The sequence below is a fragment of the Plecotus auritus genome, assembly GCF_963455305.1.
Source record: "Plecotus auritus genome assembly, chromosome: 6".
Lineage (NCBI taxonomy): Eukaryota > Metazoa > Chordata > Mammalia > Chiroptera > Vespertilionidae > Plecotus > Plecotus auritus.
Window position 1 is genome coordinate 123,768,766 of NC_137773.1, and position 23,042 is coordinate 123,791,807.

The 23,042-nt window shown below is 41.6% G+C and overlaps 1 protein-coding gene and 1 pseudogene across 5 annotated transcripts in view; one reads left to right on the forward strand and one right to left on the reverse strand.

Annotated features, from left to right (window-relative positions):
• The window catches only part of SLC25A26 (solute carrier family 25 member 26), a 169,178-nt gene that overhangs the window by 85,996 nt on the left and 60,140 nt on the right, over positions 1-23,042 (reverse strand). The window lies entirely within an intron of this gene.
• LOC308250969 (ferritin heavy chain-like) lies at positions 20,816-21,354 on the forward strand (annotated as a pseudogene). Its single transcript has one exon. The product of its transcript is annotated as a ferritin heavy chain-like (transcript).

Here is a 23,042-nt window from a genome sequence, read left to right on the forward strand (position 1 = left end):
GCACTGTGATCTTAGCACTGTGACACTTAGCACTGTGACATTTAGCACTGTGATCTTAGCACTGGGACACTTAGCACTGGGACATTTAGCACTGGGACATTTAGCACTGTGACATTTAGCACTGTGACACTTAGCACTGTGATCTTAGCACTGTGACATTTAGCACTGTGATCTTAGCACTGGGACACTTAGCACTGTGACACTTAGCACTGTGACACTTAGCACTGTGACATTTAGCACTGTGACACTTAGCACTGTGATCTTAGCACTGTGACATTTAGCACTGTGATCTTAGCACTGGGACACTTAGCACTGTGACACTTAGCACTGTGACACTTAGCACTGTGACACTTAGCACTGTGACATTTAGCACTGTGATCTTAGCACTGTGACATTTAGCACTGTGATCTTAGCACTGTGACACTTAGCACTGTGACACTTAGCACTGTGATCTTAGCACTGGGACACTTAGCACTGGGACATTTAGCACTGGGACATTTAGCACTGTGATCTTAGCACTGGGACACTTAGCACTGGGACATTTAGCACTGTGATCTTAGCACTGGGACACTTAGCACTGTGACATTTAGCACTGTGACATTTAGCATTGGGACACTTAGCACTGTGACACTTAGCACTGTGACACTTAGCACTGTGACACTTAGCACTGTGATCTTAGCACTGTGACATTTAGCACTGTGATCTTAGCACTGTGACATTTAGCACTGTGACATTTAGCACTGTGACACTTAGCACTGTGACACTTAGCACTGTGATCTTAGCACTGTGATCTTAGCACTGTGACATTTAGCACTGTGATCTTAGCACTGTGATCTTAGCACTGTGATCTTAGCACTGGGACACTTAGCACTGTGACATTTAGCACTGTGATCTTAGCACTGGGACACTTAGCACTGGGACACTTAGCACTGGGACACTTAGCACTGTGACACTTAGCACTGTGATCTTAGCACTGGGACACTTAGCACTGGGACACTTAGCACTGGGACACTTAGCACTGGGACACTTAGCACTGTGATCTTAGCACTGTGACATTTAGCACTGTGATCTTAGCACTGGGACACTTAGCACTGTGATCTTAGCACTGTGACATTTAGCACTGTGATCTTAGCACTGGGACACTTAGCACTGTGACACTTAGCACTGTGATCTTAGCACTGGGACACTTAGCACTGGGACACTTAGCACTGGGACACTTAGCACTGTGACATTTAGCACTGGGACACTTAGCACTGTGACACTTAGCACTGTGATCTTAGCACTGGGACACTTAGCACTGGGACATTTAGCACTGTGATCTTAGCACTGGGACATTTAGCACTGTGATCTTAGCACTGTGACATTTAGCACTGTGACACTTAGCACTGGGACACTTAGCACTGTGATCTTAGCACTGTGACACTTAGCAATGTGATCTTAGCACTGGGACACTTAGCACTGGGACACTTAGCACTGGGACACTTAGCACTGTGACATTTAGCACTGGGACACTTAGCACTGTGACACTTAGCACTGTGATCTTAGCACTGGGACACTTAGCACTGGGACACTTAGCACTGGGACATTTAGCACTGTGATCTTAGCACTGGGACATTTAGCACTGTGATCTTAGCACTGTGACATTTAGCACTGTGATCTTAGCACTGTGACACTTAGCACTGTGATCTTAGCACTGTGACACTTAGCACTGTGATCTTAGCACTGGGACATTTAGCACTGTGATCTTAGCACTGGGACACTTAGCACTGGGACATTTAGCACTGTGATCTTAGCACTGTGATACTTAGCACTGTGATCTTAGCACTGGGACACTTAGCACTGGGACATTTAGCACTGTGACATTTAGCACTGGGACACTTAGCACTGTGACACTTAGCACTGTGAACTTAGCACTGTGACACTTAGCACTGTGATCTTAGCACTGTGAAACTTAGCACTGTGATCTTAGCACTGTGATCTTAGCACTGTGATCTTAGCACTGTGACATTTAGCACTGTGACACTTAGCACTGTGACACTTAGCACTGTGATCTTAGCACTGTGACACTTAGCACTGTGATCTTAGCACTGGGACATTTAGCACTGTGATCTTAGCACTGGGACACTTAGCACTGGGACATTTAGCACTGTGATCTTAGCACTGTGATACTTAGCACTGTGATCTTAGCACTGGGACACTTAGCACTGGGACACTTAGCACTGGGACATTTAGCACTGGGACACTTAGCACTGTGACACTTAGCACTGTGATCTTAGCACTGTGACACTTAGCACTGTGATCTTAGCACTGTGATCTTAGCACTGGGACACTTAGCACTGTGACATTTAGCACTGTGATCTTAGCACTGGGACACTTAGCACTGGGACATTTAGCACTGGGACATTTAGCACTGTGATCTTAGCACTGGGACACTTAGCACTGGGACATTTAGCACTGTGATCTTAGCACTGTGACATTTAGCACTGTGATCTTAGCACTGTGACATTTAGCACTGTGATCTTAGCACTGTGATCTTAGCACTGTGATCTTAGCACTGTGACACTTAGCACTGTGACATTTAGCACTGTGATCTTAGCACTGGGACACTTAGCACTGGGACATTTAGCACTGGGACATTTAGCACTGTGACATTTAGCACTGTGACACTTAGCACTGTGATCTTAGCACTGTGACATTTAGCACTGTGATCTTAGCACTGGGACACTTAGCACTGTGACACTTAGCACTGTGACACTTAGCACTGTGACACTTAGCACTGTGATCTTAGCACTGTGACATTTAGCACTGTGATCTTAGCACTGGGACACTTAGCACTGTGACACTTAGCACTGTGACACTTAACACTGTGACACTTAGCACTGTGACACTTAGCACTGTGACATTTAGCACTGTGATCTTAGCACTGTGACATTTAGCACTGTGATCTTAGCACTGTGACACTTAGCACTGTGACACTTAGCACTGTGATCTTAGCACTGGGACACTTAGCACTGTGACATTTAGCACTGTGATCTTAGCACTGGGACACTTAGCACTGGGACATTTAGCACTGGGACATTTAGCACTGTGATCTTAGCACTGGGACACTTAGCACTGGGACATTTAGCACTGTGATCTTAGCACTGGGACACTTAGCACTGTGACATTTAGCACTGTGACATTTAGCATTGGGACACTTAGCACTGTGACACTTAGCACTGTGACACTTAGCACTGTGACACTTAGCACTGTGATCTTAGCACTGCGACATTTAGCACTGTGATCTTAGCACTGTGACATTTAGCACTGTGATCTTAGCACTGTGACATTTAGCACTGTGACATTTAGCACTGTGACACTTAGCACTGTGACACTTAGCACTGTGATCTTAGCACTGTGATCTTAGCACTGTGACATTTAGCACTGTGATCTTAGCACTGTGATCTTAGCACTGTGATCTTAGCACTGGGACACTTAGCACTGTGACATTTAGCACTGTGATCTTAGCACTGGGACACTTAGCACTGGGACACTTAGCACTGTGACACTTAGCACTGTGATCTTAGCACTGGGACACTTAGCACTGGGACACTTAGCACTGGGACACTTAGCACTGGGACACTTAGCACTGTGATCTTAGCACTGTGACATTTAGCACTGTGATCTTAGCACTGGGACACTTAGCACTGTGATCTTAGCACTGTGATCTTAGCACTGGGACATTTAGCACTGTGATCTTAGCACTGGGACACTTAGCACTGTGACACTTAGCACTGTGATCTTAGCACTGGGACACTTAGCACTGGGACACTTAGCACTGGGACACTTAGCACTGTGACATTTAGCACTGGGACACTTAGCACTGTGACACTTAGCACTGTGATCTTAGCACTGGGACACTTAGCACTGGGACATTTAGCACTGTGATCTTAGCACTGTGACATTTAGCACTGTGACACTTAGCACTGGGACACTTAGCACTGTGATCTTAGCACTGTGACACTTAGCACTGTGATCTTAGCACTGGGACACTTAGCACTGGGACACTTAGCACTGGGACACTTAGCACTGTGACATTTAGCACTGGGACACTTAGCACTGTTACACTTAGCACTGTGATCTTAGCACTGGGACACTTAGCACTGGGACACTTAGCACTGGGACATTTAGCACTGTGATCTTAGCACTGGGACATTTAGCACTGTGATCTTAGCACTGTGACATTTAGCACTGTGATCTTAGCACTGTGACACTTAGCACTGTGATCTTAGCACTGTGACACTTAGCACTGTGATCTTAGCACTGGGACATTTAGCACTGTGATCTTAGCACTGGGACACTTAGCACTGGGACATTTAGCACTGTGATCTTAGCACTGTGATACTTAGCACTGTGATCTTAGCACTGGGACACTTAGCACTGGGACATTTAGCACTGTGACATTTAGCACTGGGACACTTAGCACTGTGACACTTAGCACTGTGACACTTAGCACTGTGACACTTAGCACTGTGATCTTAGCACTGTGACACTTAGCACTGTGATCTTAGCACTGTGATCTTAGCACTGTGATCTTAGCACTGTGACATTTAGCACTGTGACACTTAGCACTGTGACACTTAGCACTGTGATCTTAGCACTGTGACACTTAGCACTGTGATCTTAGCACTGGGACATTTAGCACTGTGATCTTAGCACTGGGACACTTAGCACTGGGACATTTAGCACTGTGATCTTAGCACTGTGATACTTAGCACTGTGATCTTAGCACTGGGACACTTAGCACTGGGACACTTAGCACTGGGACATTTAGCACTGTGATCTTAGCACTGTGATACTTAGCACTGTGATCTTAGCACTGTGACACTTAGCACTGTGATCTTAGCACTGTGATACTTAGCACTGTGACTCTTAGCACTGTGACACTTAGCACTGTGATCTTAGCACTGTGACACTTAGCACTGTGACACTTGGCACTGTGACACTTAGCACTGTGACTTGCACCAACTGTGCTCTTTTACACACTCAGAAGGCAAAGCTCTCCCATATCCCACTTTTCTTTGACTTGAGCTTTAAACAAGGCTAAAATTTTCACCCTTTATTTTCAGCAAATTGCATCCTGGTCGGACAGCACAGACCCATCTGCACTGCTCACTGTTTCTTCTGATAGGCAAAACCAAAACACTACTGTGTATACTAGATTTTAACAAATGTATGTTTTATACACTGATCAAAATCGGCCTACAGGGAAGGACTAGTGGAATAGCACACAGCAGAGAACCACTGCTTAGTCTAAACTGCTGCCCCAAACATCCGATACAAACAGCTGGCCTGTGGAAGGTGTCAAAACAACGCAAGGAGCAGAGTCTCTGTGGTCTAGAGCAGTGGTCGGCAAACTGCGGCTCGCGAGCCACCGCAGTTTACCGCTCTGTTGATTAATGAGTTTGCCGACCACTGGTCTAGAGAGTACAGCCTCTGACTAAACTGTGCAGGCAGGCATGTGCACTCACTACTGCCTGATTTCCCAAGAAAACTTGAATATCTGGACCTATGTTCAGAACCACTCAATCTTAACATGTTCACTTAAAGTTTTAAAAAACTTTATGGGCCCAACATTCTAGACCACTGCTTTGAAATTTATGGTCTGGAAATTATAAAGGTAAATGAAGAGGCTCCATCCAAAGACGGAATTCAGGGTGTGCCCAGCATATCAGATGGAGTACTAGGGACAGAGAATGAAGCTAAATGATAAGGCTCTTGGGTGAGGCCAGCAAGTTCCAGGGCAGCTCTCCTACCCAGGGGTGGGCAAACTTTTTGACTCGAGGGCCACAATGGGTTCTTAAACTGGACCGGAGGGCCGGAACAAAAGCATGGATGGAGTGTTTGTGTGAACTAATATAAATTCAAAGTAAAGGAGCGGAGGGGAGAGCAAGAGAACCGGATAGAACAGCCGGATCCGGCCCGCGGGCCGTAGTTTGCCCACGGCTGCTCCTACCGATGATGACTTCATGACAACAATCAACCCTAACGAGCATCCTCTAGGCCTTCAGTTCCGGACTGAAAGTCAGGGCACTTTGTACACAGGGGTGGGCAAAAGTAGGTTTACAACCTTCCCAACAACCTTATGAAACCCTCATCACAGATGAAGAAATGAGATCAGCGAGATTAAATACCTTGCCTAAGGACACAGGACTAGTAAGCACTGGCACGAAGATCTGAAACCAGAGGGCGAGGCTCCCTTCAGAGGCCACGCTGCTAACCTCGGCACCAGCGCTCAGGTCATGTCTGCAGGCGTTAAGTTCCCTAGCTCCCACCATCTGTAACCACAGATAAAGTATGTCCCATCAATCTCAGTTCTTAATGGCAACACTTCGATAAGAAAAGGCTAATGCTTAGTGTAGTCTGTCTAAACATGTATGGAATTGAAAGCATTTTTTTCTAAATGAAAATGTTAACCCTCTGCTCTCTAAAATTATCCTGGCCTAGCAGGATTCAGTCCTTCTTGTTAGCTGAAGTTTTACTTTCCTAATGATAGTTTGGGCATCTGCTTATCTAAGAATACTGACACCCAGGTATATGTCACACTCTCTTACATTTAAATCAAAAGACATACAAGAATTGGCATGCCTTCTGACCATAGTGGGAAGAACTATGGCAAAAATTCTAAGACCCACCATCGATTTTTAGTGTGAAGCTGTCCTACACGTGGCAGCTGCAGAGACATTCCACATGGCAGCATCCTTACCAAAACTCTTTAAATGTATGTATTCAAAGTCCATAGCGTTAACAAACAAAATTATACTTCAGATTCCACTTCATTTTAAAACAAGAGCCCCTGCTGTAATAAATACAGGGAAACTGGCAGTTTTTACTTAAATTTAAAAAGAGAAAATACAATTTTCTCATTTAATAGGAGCTATGCTATTTGCTGTTCTTCATGAAACCTTTTTCCATTTCAGAATCAAAAGGCTCTGAGGAAAGATGGAGTTCTGCCATCCTTACAGATAAAAAATTGGTCAAATATTATAAAAATATATAGACTTTAGAGATGAAAAGAAACTTCAAGTATTTTAAATGTCATTATTCCCCAATCTTCTTAGAAAACCAAACAAAATCTCATTTTAAAAATAGAAACTTATACTGTTTGGGAAAAGAACTGTGTACACACAGAAGGTTAACAAGTGAGTTTAACAATATGCTAACATACGTATGTTAGCAATCGTTTTGAAGAAAGTGCTAAAAATATCAGTACTAGTCCACCTTCCTTTAACACATGCTGCAGTCTAAAAGGTTTATATTTCCCATATTTCCTACTTTCTCTCCACTGTTCAAATATGGTTTTTGTGTGTGCGCGCTCGTGTGTGTGTGTGTGTGTGTGTGTGTGTGTTTAATGAAGCAAAAAGGAAAAGAACACTCTCAGAACACCAGGCAAACAGGCATCAACCACCATGGTGATGCCCCCAGGAGGGCATATTGAAATGCCCACTAAGTCTTGGATCTTCAAAACAAACAAAAACCGAGAGTCAGCAACAACAAAACTCAAGGATTCTTTAAGAAAGTAGTAGGTGGAATTTAATTGTTCAAACTGTTAAAGATGAGCTCTAGCTGGTTTGGCTCCATGGATTGAGCATCAGCCCGCGGACTGAAGGGTCCTGGGTTTGGTCAAGGGCATGTACCTCGGTTGCAGGCTTGATTCCCGGCCCTGGTCGGGGCTCATGTGGGAAGCAATCAATTGATGTGTCTCAATGTTTCTTTCTCTTTGTCTCTCCCCCTCCCTTCTACTCTCTCTAAAAATCAATGGAAAAATATCCTCAGGTGAGGATTAACAAAAAACAAACAAACCACAAAACAGTTAAAGATGAATCAGAAAACATTACTTGAAATATATGCAAATAAAGAGAAATTTTATTTGAGACTAATTCAGTATTTCCTTTAGAAAAGAATAAAGTTCAAATCATATTTACCAACGTCAACGTAAGAAAAATTTGAGCATTACAAAAGATCTCCCAACTGCAGTCAATGGCCCACTCACGCCAAGAACTATTGGTAATGGCTGAACTCCAGTATAACAACAACAAAAAACAGCCTAGAAGTCTACCGGAGTTCACAGTAACAGGATTTGAGCTATAATTAAATTTGATTAGTTTGGTTCAAACCTCAAGTTCAAAAGAATTATCAGCATGAATGGATGAAAAGCCCTTTTACATGGGCATTTTGAAAATATGAAAAGGGCTGACACAGCAAGCATCAAAGACTTAAAAGCAATTGACCCTCCCCAGAGCAAAGGAGAAAAGCTAACAGCTGAAACTCAGATGCTGCGTGCAAAGAAAATAAAATTCCAGATGGTTAAAGAAGCCTGGTCACTTATTAAATATTAAATACTATTATTTCTAACTGGTTTTTGCCCAGGTATAGCCAAATATGTCAGCTGTAAAATGTAAAAACTGAAGCAACTACATATTCCCTTTATAAAAAATTGCTAGTATGAGGAAGATTGTCATCAAGGAGTTATAAGACATTCAAACAAGCCGGATGTTTAATAAAAAACAAAAACAAAAACCACCTATAATCTAAAAAGCCAAAACTGTTTATCTGAAGAAAAGGAGATCTCACAAAATGTATCATTTTATTATTTGGAGATATTTAACTCTTTATTATAAAGGGTGACTTCTTACACATACTTGTGTGTACACACACATTTTTGTTCCCTTTGAATTACATTATATTTTGGGTGCATTTAAAAAAAGAAAATGCAGCCCTGACTGGTTTGGCTCAGTGGATGGAGCGTCGGCCTGCGGACTCAAGGGTCCCGGGTTCGATTCCGGTCAAGGGCATGTGCCTTGGTTGCGGGCGCATACCCAGTGGGGGGTGTGCAGGAGGCAGCTGATCGATGTTTCTCTCTCATCGATGTTTCTGACTCTCTATCCCTCTCCCTTCCTCTCTGTAGAAAATCAATAAAATATATATTAAAAAAAAAAAAGAAAATGCAAAAAATATTTTTAAAAATTAGAAAAGAAAAAAAGTAAAAGTAACCAGCATAATACATTCAGCCTATAGAACTTCGTGGCTGAGAGTTAACACAGATTTCAGAAGCAGTTTAAAATATAGTACTACAGGATTTTATACATATGAAAGTTTATTGTATGCATTTTAAAATCTATATATATCAAAATGTGCCTGCCTATACATATTCACACACATATCAAATGAACTGTACATATAAATGTATAAGTGTATATATAACAATGTACGTATGTACATGTGTATACACACACACACACATAAAACCAAGGGTCCCTTTTCAACAAAATGAAGTTAGTTAATTCTGTTTATATACACTGCATTTTTAGATGAGTTTTTATGTTAAAAACTGAGTTTTTATGTTAAAACTTCCATTCCTATGCTGCATCTATAGACTTTGGGCCGGGGGAAGGGCAAAGACTATTCTCCAAGAGATGGAAACTGTGTGTGCCAAATGAAGCAGGTGTGAGAACTCTCAAGGATGAAAGCAATTCTCCAAATAGCCTGCCCTCCTCCCACACTGCTTTCCTGACAGGTACAGCTCTCTCGTCCTCTCTGAGATTTACTACAAAGCACTCCGCTTGTGATCTCCCCTAACAGATGAGTAGTCTCACTGGTGCTTCATTCTAGGGGTTTTCAGCATGGAAAATAGGCAAGTCAACACAGACCTCACTTAAATGGGTAAGAAAGGCAGCCACAGCAGACAAGCTACTGTGCCCCCTAAATGCTCTTTTCTTAAAGTATTCATTTTATAAGCAAAATAATTATTGATGGGTTTCTTTTATTCTGAAAACTATTTCAAATTATTAGTTTTAAAATAACTCAAAGTAATCCTCCACCAAGAAAAGAAAATCGCATGAAAAAAATCAATCGTATTACTTTTCTTTTTGTCCATTAATAAACACTATGCTGAAAGTGACATAAATGTATCTTTCAAGAATTTCTCATTATATTAAAAAAATTATACAATTTATAAAAGGTTTTACTGGCGAAGAAAAAATATTAATTTCTCTGTTTTTTGTAATAATATCAAACATTTTTCTCCAGTTGTAGAATTTAAGTTTGTTCTTCATTCCAAATTAAAATAGAAAAAAATATCTTTTAATTGAACTTGATAGCATCAAGTCCCATGGTCCTCACACTTCAGAAGCATCAGAATCACTGGGGTGCTCTGAAGCACAGTGCTGGGTACCACGCGCCCCACCCCCCCTTTCCAATTCAGAGGTCTGGGGTGTGGCCTGTGAGTCTGCATTTTTATTTTTATTTTTTTTAATTTAATAAATCTTTATTGTTCAGATTATTACAATTGTTTCTCCTTTTTCCCCCCATAGCTCCCCTCCACCCAGTTCCCATCCCACCCTCTGCCCTTACCTCCCCGACACTGTCCTCATCCATAGGTGTACAATTTTTGTCCAGTCTCTTCCTGCAACCCCCATACCCGTTTCCCCCTGAGAATTATCAGTCCACTCCCTTTCTATGCCCCTGACTATTATATTCACCAGTTTATTCTGTTCCTCAGATTTTTAATTCACTTGATTTTTAGGTTCACTTGTTGATAGATATGTATTTGTTGCTCATAATTTTTATCTTTACTTTTTTCTTCTTCCTCTTCTTAAAGAATACCTTTCAGCATTTCATATAATACTGGTTTGGTGGTGATGAACTGCTTTAGCTTTTTCTTATCTGTGAAGCTCTTTATCTGACCTTCCATTCTGAATGATAGCTTTGCTGGGTAGAGTAATCTTGGTTGTAGGTTCTTGCTATTCATCACTTTGAATATTTCTTGCCACTCCCGTCTGGCCTGCATAGTTTCTGTTGAGAAATCAGCTGACAATCGTATGGGTGCTCCCTTGTAGGTAATTAGCTGCTTTTCTCTTGCTGCTTTTAATATTCTCTCTTTGTCTTTTGCTCTTGGCATTTTAATTATGATGTGTCTTGGTGTGGTCCTCTTTGGATTCCTTTTGTTTGGGGTTCTCTGCGCTTCCTGGACTTGTAAGTCTATTTCTTTCACCAGGTGGGGGAAGTTTTCAGTCATTATTTCTTCAAATAGGTTTTCAGTATCTTGCTCTCTCTCTTCTTCTGGCATCCCAATAATTCTGATGTTGGTACGCCTGAAGTTGTCCCAGAGGCTTCTTACACTATCTTCAACTTTTTGGATTCTTTTTTCTTTTTGCTTTTCCGGTTGAGTGTTTTTTGCTTCTTTGTATTTCAAATCTTTGACTTGATTCTTGCGTTCCTCTAGTCTGTTGTTGGGTCTCTGTATAATATTCTTTATTTCAGTCAGTGTATGTTTAATTTCTAGTTGGTCCTTTTTCATATCTTTGAGGGTCTCGCTAAATTTATCGGCCTTTTCTAGGATATTCTTGAAAAGCCTTTTAACTGTGGTTTTGAATTCTATATCCAGTCATTGGTTTTCCTCCATTTCTTTCATTTGTGATCTGTTTCGTTGTCTCCGCATTTTCGCTGCCTCCCTGAGTTGGTAGGGTAGCTTTGTGTGCTAGGTTTCCTATATGGCCCAGTGGGTCGGCCTCCCCAGTTAACCTGAGGTGGACACTCTTGGTGCACCCCTCTGTGGACTGTGTGTACAGCCTTGTTGTAGTTAAGTCTTGATTGTTGTTGGCATCACTGGGAGGAATTGACCTCCAGGCCAGTTGGCTGTGAGGATCAGCTGTGTCTATGCTGGGAGAAGTTCGGTGCTGGAGACAGCCTTATAGGATTAGACTTGAAAAATTGCAAAAGCCTCTGTGCTCAGCTTGGATGGGGCGGAGTCTCAGGGCAGAGCAGACAGTCTTGGCTTCCTGTCAGCCCTGCCCTTGCGCGCGCGCCTCCAGACCTCTGCCTTCCGCGGCTCCCCTGAGTTTCTGCCTGACAGTCCAGATTCCCCCCGTAAGAGCGTGGGTCCCCAGGGGCTCACCCGGAACTGGGGTTTAGTGCAGTCAGAACAGGGGTTCAGTGCAGTAAGGAGCTTCCGACTCCCTTCTGCTAGGGAATGCCTGCGGCAACCTCCGCATTCAGTGTTCTCTGCGAGCACTTGCGCGCGCGTGCGTCTCCAGACCCCTGCCCGCCACGGCTTCTTCAGGTCTCTGAGTCTCCGTGTGCCTTTCTCTCTACCTGACAGTCCAGGGTCCACGGGGTTTCGCCCAGAACTGGGGTTCAGTGCAGTCGGAACTGGGGTTCAGTGCAGTGGGCTTCCTTCCCCCTCCCGCCTGAGAAAGTCAGCCAGGCACTCAGCCTCCTTTCCTCTCTGTGCGCATCTCCGTACCTCAGCTCTTTGCCACTCCTCTGATTCTCCATGAGCTTTTCTCTTTCCTTCTACTTGTAGAATTTCCACTCAGCCAGCCTTCCTGTGGTTCTGGATGATGTCCGTTCTGTCTTTTAGTTGTAGTTTTGAAATTGTTGTGCGAGGCATCAGTTTAGGTGCTTACCTATGCCACCATCTTGGTTTCTCCTGGCTGAGTCTGCATTTTTAAATGGTTCCCAGGTAATGCTGCTGCTGCTGGTCCAGGGACCACTCTTAGAGAACCAATGATCTGGTCAGTCTTTTCTTTCTCTTTATAATTAGCAAAGCTGGCAATGGGGGAAATGAACACTGTAACAAGGTACATGGTATATTATATCCTTAACAAAAATAAAGACTTTTGATCCCTAGAATCAGAGAAAGTCAAGTATCACATGATCTCACTCACAGGTGGAATCTAATGAACAAAATAAACTGATGAACAAAATAGATCCAAAGACATAGAAGCATAGAACAGACTTTGGAGTCTCAGAGGGAAGGTGGAGGTGGGTGGGTGGGTGGGAAGAGATCAACCAAGGAACTTGTATGCATTTATGCATAACCCATGAACACAGACAACAGGGTGGGGAAGGCCTAGGGCAAGGGGCTGGGACTGGCAAGAAGTCAAGGGGGGGAGGGGCAAGGAAGGGACATAAGTAATACATTCAACAATAAAGATTTAAAATAACAATAATAATAAGTAAATAGATGTGCACATAAAGAAGACCTAGGGCAGGCAAAGCAGGGCTTTTGATATGATCTAGTCCAAGAGTCAGCAGACTTTCTGTGAAGAGGCTTTTCAGGCCAGAGTGTCTGTCACAGCCACAGTCAGCACCCAAGCAGTCGGAGAGGAGGTGGACATAAGTGAGAGTGCACCAATACTGGTAAAACGTTACTGTAAATAAGGCTGTGGTTTAGCAAGGCCACAAGTCTACCAACCCTTTTAAAAATGAGAAAACCGAAGCCTAGGGAGATTTAACTTTCACAGGCGAAAGATACTAAGTGACATAATTACAACCAGAACTTGGGTATCCTAAGGCATGATTGAGTAAAGAAGCTTCCGTTATGGTAGTACAATATTTTCATAAAGGAAAGCCACAAAATGAAATGTGTTGTAAAACCTCATGTAGTTTAATTCCACCCCCCAAAAGAGTTTACTAAAAGAGTATATTAAGTATTCTCTAATTAATGCAAGACATTATGACTTAACATTTCTAATTCTAAATAGGAGGCCTGCACAGTACAGGACTCTGGCTGGACTCCTGTCACGTGGTGTCCCTGCATCTTGCACTTGGCTGAAGGAGGGCCTGCGATGGAGCCTGCTGATCAGGGAATGTGGAGAGCAGGATTCAAGGGTTTCTCAGTCCCTACTCTCTTGGTCTTTCACCTCTCTCACCCAGTCCACCATCCATCCGATGTCTCTCCTTACCAAAAGATTCCCAATGATACTCAAGTTTTCCTACACGAAAACCAGAAGAGGTAGTAAACTGTGAAACTCGTGTACACTACTAGGTTTGCTCTTAAATCTAGTTATTAGATAATTATTAAAGTTAAACAGAATATCCAGTTAATAAAAAAAGCAAATATATTATCTCTACCACACAGATGGCTAAAAATGTGATTATATGTATATACATATATACACATAAGCAATTATACATGTGTGTATGCATGCACACACATGTAAACACATAATTTTTATGCTTTCATAGTTGCCTAAGCTTTTACTCTTAAAACTGACATTTAAATAAGTGAATATATTTTAGCAGCTAATAAAGTAAAATTGGTTTGCCTTATAACTAACTATGCCAGTTTATGGAAAGTAATAAACCTATGGCTACATATCATGGAAAATAAAATATCCTAGCTTTAACTATCAACCACAAAAACGTTTTCTCTAAAATTACTATACAATTACAGGTATGTATATCCAATTCAGGATAAGAGTGATGGGCCCTAAGTCTGAGACCAAGTTTTAGACATGTTTGAAGTATCTTGAGCCATGCATGAAAAGCATCTGTTATTTACAGATCAAAGTAACCCTGAGCATCCTAAAACAAGCAGAGTGAAAAATGCCCAAATCTAATTTCATCCCTGTCCACACTCTCCTTTGAACTAATAATTCAGAGAATTGGTCAGTATGTTGAACTAATTAGCATGCTTAACGCTTGCCAACTTTGATGGCTCTGATTCTTTAAGAAACAATTTTAAAACAGGTTTAAAAACACACACAATCTGAGAAAATACAAAAACTAGTCCAAGTTGACAAAGTCACGTATGTTGAATAACACCTTAAAAAGCCCTAAGTATGAATGACACCTACTTGATGCTCTCTAAGCTATAAAATGGGTCGTAAATGATTTGGGGTTTTGCTTTGTATAAAATGAATTCAACAATATTTATCTTCTCCATCCAGTCATTTTTCATGAGATTCAGCATACATCTAACTTTACTTCAGCTTGAGGAATCACTGTTCCTAATAACAGATTAACACTTTGGTTTTTAGTTACAATGAAAGTAAGTTCATTCAGACCTTTTAAGTGAAATCCCAGGCATAGGAACAAGAGCAAAGTGTGTGTGTGCCTTTACTATTGCTGCAGTAGAGCCTTGTGGGAACATTTGCTATGAAGATTTTCCTAACATTTACTTGCAGTAATGAATGAAAACCCATCATAAATAGGTTATTAAGCACTAAATGGAGAATGTTAATTAGCTAACGTTTCCATAATCTTTTTTGGCCTACTACCAGATGAATTTTTAAAAAGCTCTTCTTTTTAATGTTGATATTCTAAGAAGACCCATTCCAATAATTTACATAAGAACATTACACAGAACCAAGAAAATTTCACCTTGGCTTGCAATTTTATTTTCCCTTCTAATTTGAGGCAAGAGTTGGGCACTTATAAAAAGGTTAATAAAAGTCCTAACCCCAAAGGGGGTTAGGTACAGGGATTACAGGCAGGAAGTCCAAGCTCAGTTTTCTAGTACCACTGGAAGTACAAGGTAAAAATATTCCTTAAAAAGCAGTTAGCATGTTGTTTTTTTATAGAACACTTCCCAAGATTGACACACCAATTCCATTAATCTTCACTGCCTTTTTCTATTTTGTAAAAGGATTACCGAAAACTCAACTCATCCAGCGACAAGGAATTATCCCAGACTCACTAATTATTCCGATACTTGCCTACTTGCCAGCACTTTAGCACTTTCACTATTTCGGCTACTGATGACCTGCCTCACAAATGCAATAGGTGCCCCTCCAACCACAAATTACAGAAGCTCTCTGAGGATGGAGCTTTGGTCTCTGTCTCATCCACACACTAACTCCATAGCTCTGTACCACACTCCATGCGGGTTTGGAGTGTGCTAAAAATAACTGGGCTGTCACCTCACTTACAGTATTTTTCTCACAAGCACAGTGAACTTCTTTTGGGCTGTAGGATGCAAAGAAAATTTCCTTAACCTGTCTTTTGCATTAAAAGATTCACATTAATTCTGTGGTTTGTAGACTTTCTGTTCTAGGAAGGCAGTGCTAGATTAAAGAGTCAAACAATCTGAGTTCTTGGTTTACCTGCTCCACAAACTAGCAGAGTGAGCTTGGTAATCATTTCAGATCTTGTGTTTTATAGAATACTAGTGACCCGGTGCACGAATTCATGCACAATGAAAGAAAATTACTTAGAAAAAATATTTTAATATTACTATTCGTCCTCTGTCTATACTAGAAGTGTCAGAGATGAAAGAAAATTAGTAAAATGTATATGAAAATAATATATAAATTGATAAACAAATAAACAATAACATGATATAACAACAAAGACATGACATAAAAACGAAAACATGATATAAAAACAACATTGATAAAAACAATGACTGACAAATTAATTAAACTTATTCTAATATCTCCCTGTATACCACATTAAGAGTAAAAATACTTTCACAGTACTTGACTAATTTCCCTTGTGATGAAGTATTTACAATTTTAACTTTAACATCACACACTCTTTGAACTCGAGAGAAAGCAACATATAGCTGACCATGTCCGAAAACGGGTTCAGGTAGGAATATTCCTACTCTGTCTACAGTTTGTCCTTGTGATTTATTAATAGTCATCGCAAATGCTGGCATCACGGGAAACTCTCTTTGAATTAATTTAAATAGTAGGCCAGTGTCAGATGGGGACAAATCAATTCTTGAAATCAGAACAACCTCTCCTTCCGCAGATCCTGTTAATACTTCAGCTTTATGTTAGGTCACACTCTTTTGATAATAAATCTAGTACCATTACAAAGATCGCATTTACAATTAAGATTTCTCAGTAGCATGATGATTGCACCTACTTTCAATTTTAATTTATGACACAGCATTCCTAAAGGAGTAATACTATTAAGAAATCCGATGGGAAAATTTTCCTTTTCGGCACCATCCGTTGAATCGATGGAATCATCACTCAAATAGATGTGAAAATCTCCATCGAGTATATCCAAAATTTCTTCATTTAATTTATGAACATGCTCATTTTTTGGACAAAGAATCGCACATTTAAATGTATTTTTAATATTATCTATAGATACACTATTTCCAAAGGTAGCTTCAATAATAGATATGTTACAAACCATTTCAACAAAAACAACCAAATTCATGATCAACAATGATAGATGGAAACACACGCGTGCAATTGGTGCCAGTGAGAGCTTTATATGTATTGCACATGCATGAGTCAATGTTTATTTTTAAATTGCCAATGCATGTCATATGTACTGGCCTGACGGTCGGATGGATGTATGGTCAGTCACTTAGCCTGTTATATATACAGTATAGATAGATTGTGACGAGGATAACTCTCAAAGCAAACATGCTTCATGCTTGGGTAAAATAGAAGACTAATAACAGCACCTTTTCCTTTTTCAAATTAGTGAATGTCAAGATTACTTTACTATATAGCAATGAAACAGCAATAACAAAAAAATCGAGTGGCACAATCTAGCTAAGAAAATAATATTAACTATATACTGAATCAAAGTTAGATGAAGAACTAAGCTTTTAACATTGGATACATTGATGTATACTTATTAAAGGTAGATTAGTTCAAGAGAAAATAGGTCATTCTTACAAAAACAGAAGGAAAAAAGTACGAGACATTAGTTTTGAGATGTTTTCATTCAGTCCTTCCTATCAGCTTTTTTTTTTTAAGAGATTATTTAGGAAAAAAAAAGATGGAAGACATAAATTGGGGGTCTTATTAAACAGCCTTCCTATCAATTAAAAATGAAAAACAAAAGGAAATGTCTTAGAAAATCAAAACACCCTCTCTCAAGACTGGGATGTTCAAAAATAGGAACACAAATACCTGAGTAGGAAAAGAAAAACAAACTCGCTGCTTGGCACATAACCATATAAATTTGTTCCAGATACAAACCCACACAAATATGGCCAATGAGTTATACCAAAGGGATAAAGCACTTTAACAGAAAAAGACAATCTTTTTTTTTAAAATATATTTTATTGATTTTTTTACAGAGAGGAAGGGAGAGGGACAGAGAGTTAGAAACATCGATGAGAGAGAAACATCGATCAGCTGCCTCCTGCACACTCCCTACCGGGTATGTGCCCGCAACCAAGGTACATGCCCTTGACCGGAATCGAACCCGGGACCCTTCAGTCCGCAGGCTGACACTCTACCCACTGAGCCAAACCAGTTAGGGCAAGACAATCTTTTTTAAAAATATATTTTTACTAGAGGCCCGGTGCATGAAAATTCATGCACTGGAGGGGGGGGGGGTCCCCTCGGCCCGGCCTGCCCCCTCTCACAGTCCGGGAGCCCTCAGGGGTGGGAGGCAACCTGGCGATCAGGGAAAGGCGATGCCCCATCACACCTCTGCTGCTGCCACTGCCGGCAGCATAAGCCTTGGCCCGCCCCGGGTTACCTGAGCCTCCAGCGGCCCTGGGCAGCTGGGCAGCTGCCATCTGAGGCTTGCCTGCGCCTCAGACTGACCCTGGGCAGCTGAGGTGACTGGGGGACTCCTGAGGCAGGTGCACGGGGCGGGCCCGGCCTTGCCGCAAGCCTGCTGCCCCGGTGGGTCTGAGGGGACTGGGCGCTGCCATCTTGTGGCTGTGGGTGCTGCCATCTTTGAGGGTGGGGCAGTCAATTAGTATATTCCCTCCTTATTGGCTGTGGGCACCGCCATCTTTTGCGACAGCGTGAGGGTCAATTAGCATAGTCCCTCTTTATTAGATAGGATTAATTTCAGAGAGGAAGGGAGAGGGAGAGAGAGATACAAACATCAATCATGAGAGAGAATCATTGATTGGCTGCCTCCTGCACACACCACACTGGGGATTGAGCCCACAATCTAGCATGTGCCCTGACTGGAATCAAGCCAGGGACCCTTCAGTCTGCAGGCCGATGCTCTATCCACTGAGCCAAACTGGCTAGGGCGAAAAGACAATCTTGGAACAACTAGCCATTCATATGCAAAACAACAAACCTCAACCTAAACCTTACACTTCAAATAAAAAGGAACTCAAATGAATCATAAATGTAATTGTCAAACATAAAATGATAAAAGTATCAGGAAAATTCCTTAATGACTTGGTGTTAAGTGGTGTTCTTAAACATGACACTCAAAGTACAATTCATAAAAGAAAAAGTTGATAAATTGGGCTTTACCAAAATTAAAACTTTTATTGTACAATTAATACTATTCAGAGAATGAAAATGCAAGCTATAGATTATCAGAAATTATCTACAAATCTAAAACATGCCAAAGGACTAGCATTCTAAACATATAAAGAACTTTCAAAAACACTAGAGTAAGGAACAAACAACCCAACTGAAAATGGGCAAAAAGCCCTGGTTGTGTAGCTCAGTTGGCTAGAGCATCATCCTGATAAGCCAGGGGTGGGGAACCTTTCTCTGCCCAGGGCCATTTGGATATTTATAACATCACCCGCAGGCTATACAAAGTTATCAACTTAAAAACTAGCCTGATATATTTGGTCAAACAGTTAATTAACTCACCCCTAATGCCTTGGCAGGGCCAGACCAAATGATTTTGTGGTTCAGACGTTCCCCACCCCTGCCATAAGCCAAGGTTGCAGGGCACATACAAGAAGCAACCAATGAATGCATTAATAACTTAAACAATGAATCAATGTTTCATTCTCTCTCTCTCTAAAATTAATAATTTTTTTAAATGGGCAAAGACACTTCATCAAAGAATACCTAAGGAAGGCGAATAAACACACGAAAAGACGTTCATCTTATTAGCCATTAGGGAAATGAAAATGAAAACCACTATAGGATATCATTACACACCTATTAGAATGGCTGAAATAAAAAATTCTGCCAAATCCAAGTGCTGATGAGGATTCAGTACCTACATTGCTACTGGAAATACAAAATTGTACAGCCACTATAGAAAAGAGTTTGACAGTCTTTTATAAAGATAACATACACTTGCCATATGACCTAGCAATCACATTCCTTAATATCTACTTTAGAGAAATGAAAATATATGTTCAAACAAAAACCTGTACATGAATATTTATACCAATTCTCTTCACAATGGCTCCAAACTGGAAAGAATCAAGCATCCTTCAATCAGTAAAAGTGTAAAGGAACAATGGTATAGCAAAACAATGATGACTCTCAAAGGCATTATAACAGAAACAAGTCTCAGTAGGTGGCACTGGGTATGATCCCATTTAAATAGCATTCTCAAAAAGAAAAAACTATAGTGATGGAGAACATGTAGTTCATTGCCTGTGGTTAGAAATAGGGAAATGGATATGACTACAAAGGGAGAGCATAGGGAGTTTGGGGATGATGGAAATGTTTTGTACCAATTGTGCTGCAGGTTAACAAATTTGCATGTGTTAAAATTTATAGCTCTGTAAAAGAAGTCAATTTTATAGTATGACACCTTAAAAATAAATAAACAGTATTTATTTCTTATTCTTGCCTGAGATAAATATGACAATAGGAAAATGGAAAGGAGAGATAAAAACAATACACTTACTTTTAAAACCTTTTCTACCCAATAAAAGAGCCTAGAAGCAAGAATACACTGAGACTTCAGAGCCAGGGTTCTAGCCACCACTCCCCAAAAGGAATCCGGGGCTCAGTGGACAGGTGGCTGATGACAGGACTGGTGCAGGGAGAGCACAAAGTCGGACTGGGGCACCTTGTCACATCAGCAGGGAAGCTCTCAAAGAGTAATGAAGAAATGTAAGAACAGAGGAATAGGCTTGAAAAGGCTCCCACTGGCCAAATTTGGGGCAGTCTGAACATCAAAAAGAATAATAACAGTGACAGTCTTCACGGGGAGTGGCCGTGGTTTTCTGCTTCAACAGTGCTTAGAGGGATCCTGGTGTCTGCACCGCAGCTGCTGCCAGGCCAGCCTCCTGCCTCCTCACATCACCCTCCTCACAGCGCTTCAGACCCCCCCCCGCCCTCAACCCAAGGCCCCTGCCTCCGCTCCCCTGCCAAGCAGCACCTCTCCTCAGCCACCTGCCATGACGTCCACCTCCCAGGTGCGCCAGAACTACCCCCAGGACTCAGAGGCCGCCATCAACTGCCAGATCAACCTGGAGCTACGCTTCCTGCGTCTACCTGCCCATGTCTTACTACTTTGACCGTGATGATGTGGCTTTGAAGAACTTTGCCAGATATTTACTTCATCAATCTCATAAGAAGGGAATATGCTGAGAAACTGATGAAGCTGCAGAACCAGCAAAGTGGCCAAATCTTCCTTCAGGTTATCAAGAAACCAGACCGTGACGATTGGGAGAATGGGCTGAATGCATTGGAGTGTGCAATGCACTTGGAAAAAAGTGTGAATCAGTTACTACTGGACTTGCACAAACTGGCCACTGACAAAAATGACCCTGATTTGTGTGACTTCATTGAGACTCACTACCTGAATGAGCAGGTGAAATCCATCAAAGAACTGGGTGACCACGTAACCAACTTGCACAGGTTGAGGGCCCCTGAAACTGAGGTGGCCGAGTATCTCTTTGACAAGCACACCCTGAAACACAGCTATGAGAGCTAAGCCTTAGGCTGCTTCTGTAGCCTCGGGGGTGACTTCCTGGTCACCAAAGCAGTACTGCATGTTGGAGTTACCTTTACCTTTTCTTTAACTTGTACCAATTCATCCACTCATGTCTTTCATTTGTACCATAAAATAATAAAGTAATTTGGTACCAAATAATAATAATAATAATGGTAGTGAATTATAATCCTGTATAATAAAAGCCTAATATGCAAATCAACTGAACGGCAGAACGACTGGTCACTATGACGCACACTGACCACCAGGGGGCAGACACTCAATGCAGGAGCTGCCCATAGACCCCAGGCCAGCCAAGGCGGGTGCCAGCGGGGGCCTCCCTGATTGCCCCGCCAGTTGCTCTGCAAAGGGAGGTGACAGTGGCAGCAGGGGGCAAAGCCGAAGAGCGGGCGGTGCCAGGCCAGCCAAGGCGGGTGCCAGTGGGGGGCGCCCCCGATCACCCTGTCAGTTGCCCCGCAGATCAGCCCTGATTGCCGGCCAAGCCTAGGGACCCTACCCATGCACGAATTTCATGCACCAGGCCTCTAGTTATTGAATAAAAAAGTCCACAACTGTGGTGATAGTTGTACATATCTGTGAACATACTAAAACCCATTGAACTGTCATTTTAAATGAGTAAATTGTATGGCATACAAGTTATATCTCAATGCAGCTCTTAAAAAAGGAACCATGAATCCATAGGGATACTAAAAAAAAGGAGTTGGGGGGATGGAAGAGGAGAAAAGCTCTTTTTTACCAAAGAATGCCAGCTAATAAATTCAGAGAAAAATAATAGTATTAGGAAAATCAACATTTTGCAATCACCAATGTAATAAATGCTTCAGGCACAAAGCATCCACAGATGTTAAAACTATTGGGTGAAAGATTATTGGGGAACAGGATAATCACATGGTCTCAGAATATTACCCCATAGATTACTTCTTAATAATAAATGAGAACTGAACCATTGGAGTATAGAAAACCAGAGAACACCAACTTAATCAAATGATGAAACTGAACTTCACCAAGAATGGGACATATGTGCCTTCTAGTAAAATACAAGAAAAGCACCCAACATCAACCATTTAATAATCATGCACACACAAACACACAAATTTAATTTGAATATAATCATGAAGAGATCAGACAATCTAGATTATGGAACTGTTTTCAGAACAACTAGCTTGGACTACAAAAATGTCAATGTCATGGGGGAAAAGTTTGGGGAAAACCAAACTAAATGCCATGGCTGATCCTTTACTGAATCCTGCAGAGATAAAAAAAAGTTCTAAAGCTTTTACTGGGACAATAGGAAGATGATAAAAATGACCACATATAAGATAATATTAATGTGTCAATTTCTTGGGCATGATAATGGTATTGTTATGAGAAGCATGACTCTAGTCTTAGGAGACATATGCTAAATATTTAAAGATGAAGTGTCAGGATGTCTGCTACCTCCCTAAAAAGTTTCAGGAAATACACACACGCCAAAACCGGTTTGGCTCAGTGGATAGAGCGTTGGCCTGCGGACTGAAGGGTCCCAGGTTCGATTCCGGTCAGGGGCACGTAACTTGGTTGCGGGCACATCCCCAGTGGGAGGTGTGCAGGAGGCAGCTGATCGATGTTTCTCTCTCATCGATGTTTCTAACTCTCTATCCCTCTTCCTTCCTCTCTGTAAAAAAATCAAT